Raw genomic sequence first — 7,530 nt, forward strand, 5'->3', positions numbered from 1 at the left:
GTAAGGAGTGGGTCGCAAGAGCCAGACATGGCAGTTGGCCATTCCCAATGAACAATGCCAGAGAATAGCTTTATTTGTCAAGGTTTCTTCAAGCCGTATATAGAAGAGCTTTTGGAAAGGCTGAATAGCTTCAGACCGCTGGCCCACTTTCACCCTCCACTGTCTCAGCTCTATTGATTAACCCACCCGCTCGACTGAGAAACGGGGGCAGATACTGGAGTTTATGGATTATGTCAATTAGCAAGAGATGGAGGTCCTCGTTTAACTCTTGCCTGTGCGGCCCTCCCAGGCAAGGGCTCTCAGGGCCCAGAGGTCAAAGTTTGTGACCCCTCTGCCAAAACACTGAGGTTTGTCGCTCCAAATGACCTTTCCAACAACATTGACCCCTCAGGGGCCCCCGCGTTGGTTGCTCTCACAAAGCGGTGACAGCGGAGTCAATTCGCAGGGGAAATGGATTTATTTATCAGATTCTGTTGTTTTTTCCATAGTGGCATAAATCTCTCCGGTGGACGTGTTTGTACTGCGAGGCAGTTGGTGGGACTGTAGCAGCATGATGGACTTTACAGATGCTGTGCTCTTAAATTATGAGCTCCCGTGCTCGCAATTAATTCTTCGCTGCTGATGAGAGTCGACCGATGGCCTGCCTCAAATGATTTTTCAAGTCAGAAGCCATGAGCGCTTACACTGCGGAGGGTCTCGCTCTATCCTGTGTAACAGAGCTCCCACTAACACCCATCTCTCAGAGCAGAGCTGTCTCACCACACATCCCGTTTGTCCAGGAATCCAGACATGCTCATGTCTCTATAGTGTAGTAATGAAAGGTCCTGCCTTCTCAGAAGTATGCGTCATTTAAAATTAAGCAACATCGTTCTTCACGTGATTTTTGTTTTCCCATTAAGTTTCCTAAAACAGGTGTCATTATACTATTCAAAAGTATAAAAGTTGACGATTGTGATTTATTTATGTGAATCAGTTCAAACTGTCAATTTAAGTGAATCAGTTCAGAAATCTTGAGTGAATTATTTATTTGCAAAATCTAAAATTTTCACTGAAGTCTCCAATGGGCATTGTTACGTCAAGTGCATTGCATGCCATAGTGTGAAAAATGGTACACTGCATTCATGCTGCTGAAAGAAAGTTAGCAGTATTGCTTTTTTTTTGTTTGTTAATCCCCAATACTGACCAAATATTGCTTTGTGGGATGCTTCTATAGCTTTATGCAATAGATTAACTCTCTTTGAACTTCCTATGAAGACATTTTAGCTAAGCCAGATGGTAAATTATGACTTTTTTTAGAGATAGACAAACATGCTGTGTTTAATCATTTGATGGAAGGAACAGTCTGATCCCAGTGTTTCTTGAGCTTTTTTCAGCTTAAATCATCTGCCAGAGTTCAAAAGCATCCTGTCAGTAATTCCTTGTCTTACATGTAATCATCAGGCCTCATTCAAGAAACACGAGCTGAACAAATTTCTGTGCAAAGCATTCTTGCATAAATTGTTGCATTCCATTCAATACAATCATTTATGTGAGAATGGATTTATGAAAAATGTGCAAGGAAATTAGTTCTGCTTGTGTTTTTATGAATGAGGCTCAATGTGTGTGTGCGCTGCGTATTAAAGCATACTTAATTAATTACCAAAAAGCTGTCATTGCTTCAGAACCTGATGCTGACCTTTTTTTTTATTATTCTAGTCTTTTTTAGTTATTTTCTTAATAAGAGCATGTGAGCTAAACAGGGGTGCGTTTCCCAAAGCCAACTATGATCGCTAGTTCCAATAGAGTTCAATGGAAATTGCGATCATATTTGGCCAGCGATGCGTTTGAGCATTAGCTCAACAAACGCTTTTACTATAGCTGTAAACTAATACATTTTTGATGTCTGCATCACATATCCAGCTCCATTTATATGCCTTTTCTGACGTAGTAAACTTAGTAAACTCAGTTGATACAACGTTGCACTCAATGTAAAGCACTAAGTACAAGTCCTGTGAAACATGAGTCAATATAAAGGAGCTCAATGACATGGTTACTTCAGCAAATGCATTTATATCTCGCGTTTGCTTTTGTTCACACTATTGTTTAGGTTTAAGTTAGGGTTTGGTCAAGGTGGTACGTTATTTTCAAAGAAGATTAATAGAAGATTAACCTTTTAGCATCACTCAATGGACGTGCCATTTCCAAACTGTCACAGTGTTTCATATAAAGCTGTACATGCACACCACTCACTGTACATTTCACTTTAAAAGTTATGCAATATATATTTTTTAAACTGTCGCCTCAGGAAAGTGTTTCCTGTGAGCCTGGGTTGCATTTAGTGACTGGTTTCAAAATGATTGTGGAGGGTTTGTGATTAAAACGTAGGGTTTTGCACTCTGAAGTACCAAAAAAGTGGCACAACAGGTCCGGTGAATTCGTCCCTCCATGTCTACATAGACACTGGAGGGTCTGCTGGTCTCTCAGCCAGTTTTTAATCAACCTACTACAACGCGCCTGCAAGCACAGTAGCAGCAATTGAACAACACAAAGGCGCCATTCTCCATCCCTGCTGATGGATCCGAGGTTACTGGGGTGAGATAAAACCAGAGAGAGTGAGGGGTTGGGGGCCGCTCTTGGCTGGACCCTGCATTCCCCGTGATATTAACCTTTCAGGGAAATCAGTATGACACAGAAGCTGACAGAGGGTCTAAATTATCTTTTGATTGCTGGTGTGGTGGGCTGTTTATATCACCGGTCATCTGGCACAAAGCGGAGCCCTGTTCCTCTTGTCTGCGGCCGTCAGGCCTTTTTTAATCATGGTAAGTGACCTTTGCGGTGATGCTGACAGAACGATGAGAAGGAGGGGCCAGGACTGTCCGTCTGATAAGCTTCTATGAGAAGACTCTTTCTCTTCTGGTGTCCTCTCTCTTTCTCCTGCACTGTTATCACATGTTCATGTCTCACTGAATCTTTCCTCTCCTCTTCTCCAGTAATTGAGCATGTGTACGTTACTTTCAAAATTGCACATAGTTTGTATATCTGATTCAATGTTGTATGCAGCTGTTTTGAATTTGTTTCACGAGTTCACACTTACATATAATTGAGGAATAAGATTTAATGCGTATTTGGCGTGCTGTCCGGAGGGAGGGCTCCGAGCTCGAATCCAGCCCGAACCCAGAGTACTCCCCCCGTATGTAAGTGATTTTTTAGAAAGAGGAGTGTGGAGAACTAGGAGTGTGGAGAAGGGGTGGAGGAGGGATGCTGCAAACTGTCAATGAATCGAGGTAAGACTGCTGAGTCTATTTGTACCCTCTCATCATTGATTGCTGATTGCTGTCCACTCGTGTTAATTATCTGAACATGCTCCTCCCGAACTTAGTTAATAAAACTTCATTTGTCAAAACATTCTGTCATTTATTTATTTATTTATTTTCATTAGAATTAAAGTGGATGGGGACTGACTAGATCATAGGTAGGCAACATCTGTCGTAGAGAGTAACTGTCCTCCGGAGTTTAGCTCTAACCCTCTTCAAACACACCCGAACAAGCTAATCAATGTCTTCCGGATAGGCTAAAGGCAGGTTAATTTTTTTTTTTCAGGGTTGGAGAACAGTGGCTCTCCAGGACCGACATCTAACCCTTGACTAGATCAAGCTTCACACTTACAAGAAAACAACTTGTGTTCTATAGTCCAAATCTTATAAAGGCATCCTATAACTTTATGTGATTGACAAAATTTAAGGTCTTTCACTGGAATTTTTGATTTTTACCAAGCTTGATTTTAGGCATTGAAATCAAAATGGAGACATATAAACATGAGTTTACACAGTTGGGGTGTCAGCAGATTAAATAATTTTACATGACCGGAGAGAGATCTGTCTTTTTCAACGGAAGCTCCAGCCACATTTTATTAAATAATACGAGGTCAAAACAATGAAAAAATGTTTTAAACACAAGCATTAATGAATTCTTCCCAATAAGATATTTTACATTCATTAAAAAAAAAAAATATAGAATCGGATTGAACTTCACTTCATGCTAATTTAAATGATTTTAAAATGGTTTAGAAGATGCATAGCAGATGTAGCCAAACCAGATAAAAGCATGTTGTGTAAATGTACATATTTCTATATCATCCTTGTGTGTTAAACCAGAAATACAAGTACATGTATAAATGGGAACCTAATTAAAGATGGTAAGAGTCTGCAAAGAGCAGTGTGTGAGTTGTGTGTTGGTAAACATCCTGTAATTGGACAGCAGCCATCTGTCTGTAACACCTATGGTGATCAGCTGATGTGAGAGAGCCCAGATCAGACAGTGATGTTTGGATCTGTCTGACGTAAGCTGTGTGGAGATTGTTTGAAGAGTGGGGGTGGCATGCGCTGGCAGATCCCAGACAATAGGCCAGTAATGAGGGGTTGCTTATCCATGATCCACAATGCCAGCATCTCCAGGAAGAGAGCCATTTGCTCCTTGATCTCAGATAAATTCCACTGCTTTTTTTCATATTAAAATTTACAGAGAGTGGCTCTGAATTGCTCATTTGCTCTTTTCTTTTCTTGTTTAAACAGATTGGTATATAGATTTTCTCTTAAGAGTAACTGTTGGCAAGTGGAAACACGTGTACAGTAGAGTGAGTCTTGATATGATTTTGGTGATTTAGATATCTGAAAAATAATTCCTGTTTTAGACTTAGCTCATCTCCATTTGTGGTTTTGGTGTGTTGTGCATTGCATTGTCATTATTTTAAATGAATAGTGCCTTGCCTTATAGGGTTAGCTCAGCCAAAAAGAAAAACAAAATGTCAACATTACTCACCATTATGTCACTCCAAACTTGTATTTGTTTCTTTCTTCTGTGGAATGCAAAAGGGGAGGTTTTGGGAATGCTCTGTTTCATTAATTGAAAGTGAATGTTTTAAATTCAGAAAAACATTGCAATTCTTTCTCCCACAAACATCTGATTCCCTGAGCCATCTGAATCCTCTCAGAGCCAAACTAATCCCTCCGCACGTTCAAACGTCTTGACCCCGCCTTTGCTTCAGTTTCATTGGTTGAAACTGTAAACCAATCATTTTCCTTTCTGCCCTCAGAACATGTTTGAGTAAGTAAAACTCCCATCTGCGTTTTAAATATGCTGTCAAACTTTAAATGACCATAAGGCACAAAAAAGCAAAAAAAAAAAAAAAAAGTTGTCTAAAGGCAGACAGGCTTGTGTGTTTTAAAAATAAAGCAGGTATTCTTTGTAGCATCATAAATTGTAGCAGTCTGGGGATGCTCTACCAAGGACTGATAGAGTGATAGATTGTTTTTTTTTTTTTTTTTTTTTTTTTTTGCTTAACTTCTTTACATGGCATTGTTGGTCACTTTTAGACAGAAAAACAATATAAATATAATTTCACTCACCAAGCCCATCATTGAAGCAAAATCCATCCTTCTGTCCCTTTAAATGTCCGTGGTAAAAGTTCACGTCCCCCCATTTACTGAAGCTAATTGCCAAATCAGGCATGGGGGCTTCTTTTATTTTTAATCTGCAGTTCGAATTGTGTGGGTAAATTTGTTGGCGATCAAATATTTTCTGATCTATATCTCTACTCTCTATAATTAAAGAGAGACTCAACCGTTTTTTTTTTCACATTAAACTGTTATTCCATTAAATAAGATTTGAAGTTCTCCCTAGCACTTGCTGTGGTATTCTGCCATACAATATACTGTAGTTATCCACTTTACACACTTAGAAAAGCGCACCGTTTTATTTTGTGTCACCCTGCTAGGTCGAGTTACTCTACTCGTGTAACTGTATTTAAATAGGAAAAAACATGGAGGTGTTTGGTCGCTTCTCTGCTTGGCCCATATTGAATGAACTGGGCTAGTTACGTGCGATAAAAGTGTCTCGCACGCCAGAGCGATTGAGTGCACGCACTGAGACGAGAGAGGTATCAACTCGTCTTAGTTTAGGGAATAACATAGTTTAATATGAAAACAAATGGTGGAGTATCCCTTTAAGGTAGTTGGTACATTATCAGCCATTAGCAGTTCAAACTAATAAACACATATTTTTTTTTTGTCTCTACGATGATTGCTTAATTTACCAAGGGAAGCTAGCCTTCTCTGCAGTGTATTTTTTTTATCAACACCCTAAGGCATGTGACATGTGTCCACCAAAGCATTTTTCCACGCGCCTGGCATATGTTTTCAATTGTTTTCAATGGGAGCGGCGCGTTTTTTAAATGCCATGAGCGTAACGAGGTCCTGAGCATTTTTTCACGCTGAAGCGCCGAGCGCCCTACGTTTTTTACTGGTCGCCGAGAGTTGAAAAATGTTTAACTTTGGATAAAACACAGCAGTCATCACTGTCACTTTTTACCCAGCTGTCCAATCACAGTGGAGGAGGGGCGGGACTAAACCACACTGACCAACTGTCACAACATTCTTTCTGTACAACGACATCAACCAACCCGATCTCACGGGAATTCGTACGAATTTTACGAGGTGGCTAATTCGTAACAATTCGTACGACCTCACTCGTACGAATTAGTACGATTTTGCTAAATCGTACATGTTTTGCAAATTAGCCAATTCGTATGAATTCGTACGAATGACCTACCCCTGACCCCACCCCTAAACATAACCGTCACGTGGGTTTAGACAAATCGTACAAATTCGTACGAGTGAGGTCGTATGAATTAGTACGAATTAGCCACTTTTGAATCACTCGTAAGAATTCGTACAAATTGGTCGTGAGATAGGGTAGCCAGAGCTAACCAAACAACATGGATGAAAAATACATTTTTAGTATGAAACAAATTATCCGCAAAATCAGTTTCAAGTAAACTGTGCTGCGGATATTCTGTATCATAGCAACGAAATGTCTCAATGGAAAAAAAACGCTGCCCTGCCAAAACGCTCTCAAGCACCCAAAGCTCAGCGTATTCAGCAGAGCGTCTAGCGTTTTCAGCAGGCAAAAATCGCTTTGGTGGACACACGGCCTAACAGCTAAAAGTGAAATTAGCGATTGGCTTTCTTTCTTTATTTCTCTTTTTTACCAATGGAGGCAAAAGTCTTTTTAGCCTCTCCCTGCCCTTCTGAATCCCCTCAGGTTAGTTTTCTGAACAGTTGCAACATCAGCAGATTTGGGGAAGAGCTGACCTCAGTAATATTTTATGGTGTTAAAGTAGTGAAATTACAAACAAGAAATACAAATTAAGACACTGAATGAAAACTGGGCATATTATTAACATTAAACCATCCTTCTCCCAGTTTTACCTAAACATTTTGGATAGCCTAGGGCTGTGCCTCCCCTGACGAGCTGCCACAGGACCGAACCAAAATGTAATGTTTTCTGATAAAAAATAAACAAATAAATAAAAAAATCTTATTGCGTTCCACAGAAGAAAGAAATTCATAGAGGTTTAAAATGACAAGGCTTTTTTGGCTGAACTATTGCTAATTCCTGAAGATAAATAACAAACTGGCAAAATCCTTGATGTGTTCAACAATATTACAATATAATTAAAAGGTGATGGCTGATTAAATAGAACTAGCACAGTTA

The sequence above is a fragment of the Pimephales promelas genome, chromosome 11, assembly GCF_988280905.1.
Source record: "Pimephales promelas chromosome 11, fPimPro1.hap1.1, whole genome shotgun sequence".
Taxonomy (NCBI): Eukaryota; Metazoa; Chordata; class Actinopteri; order Cypriniformes; family Leuciscidae; genus Pimephales; species Pimephales promelas.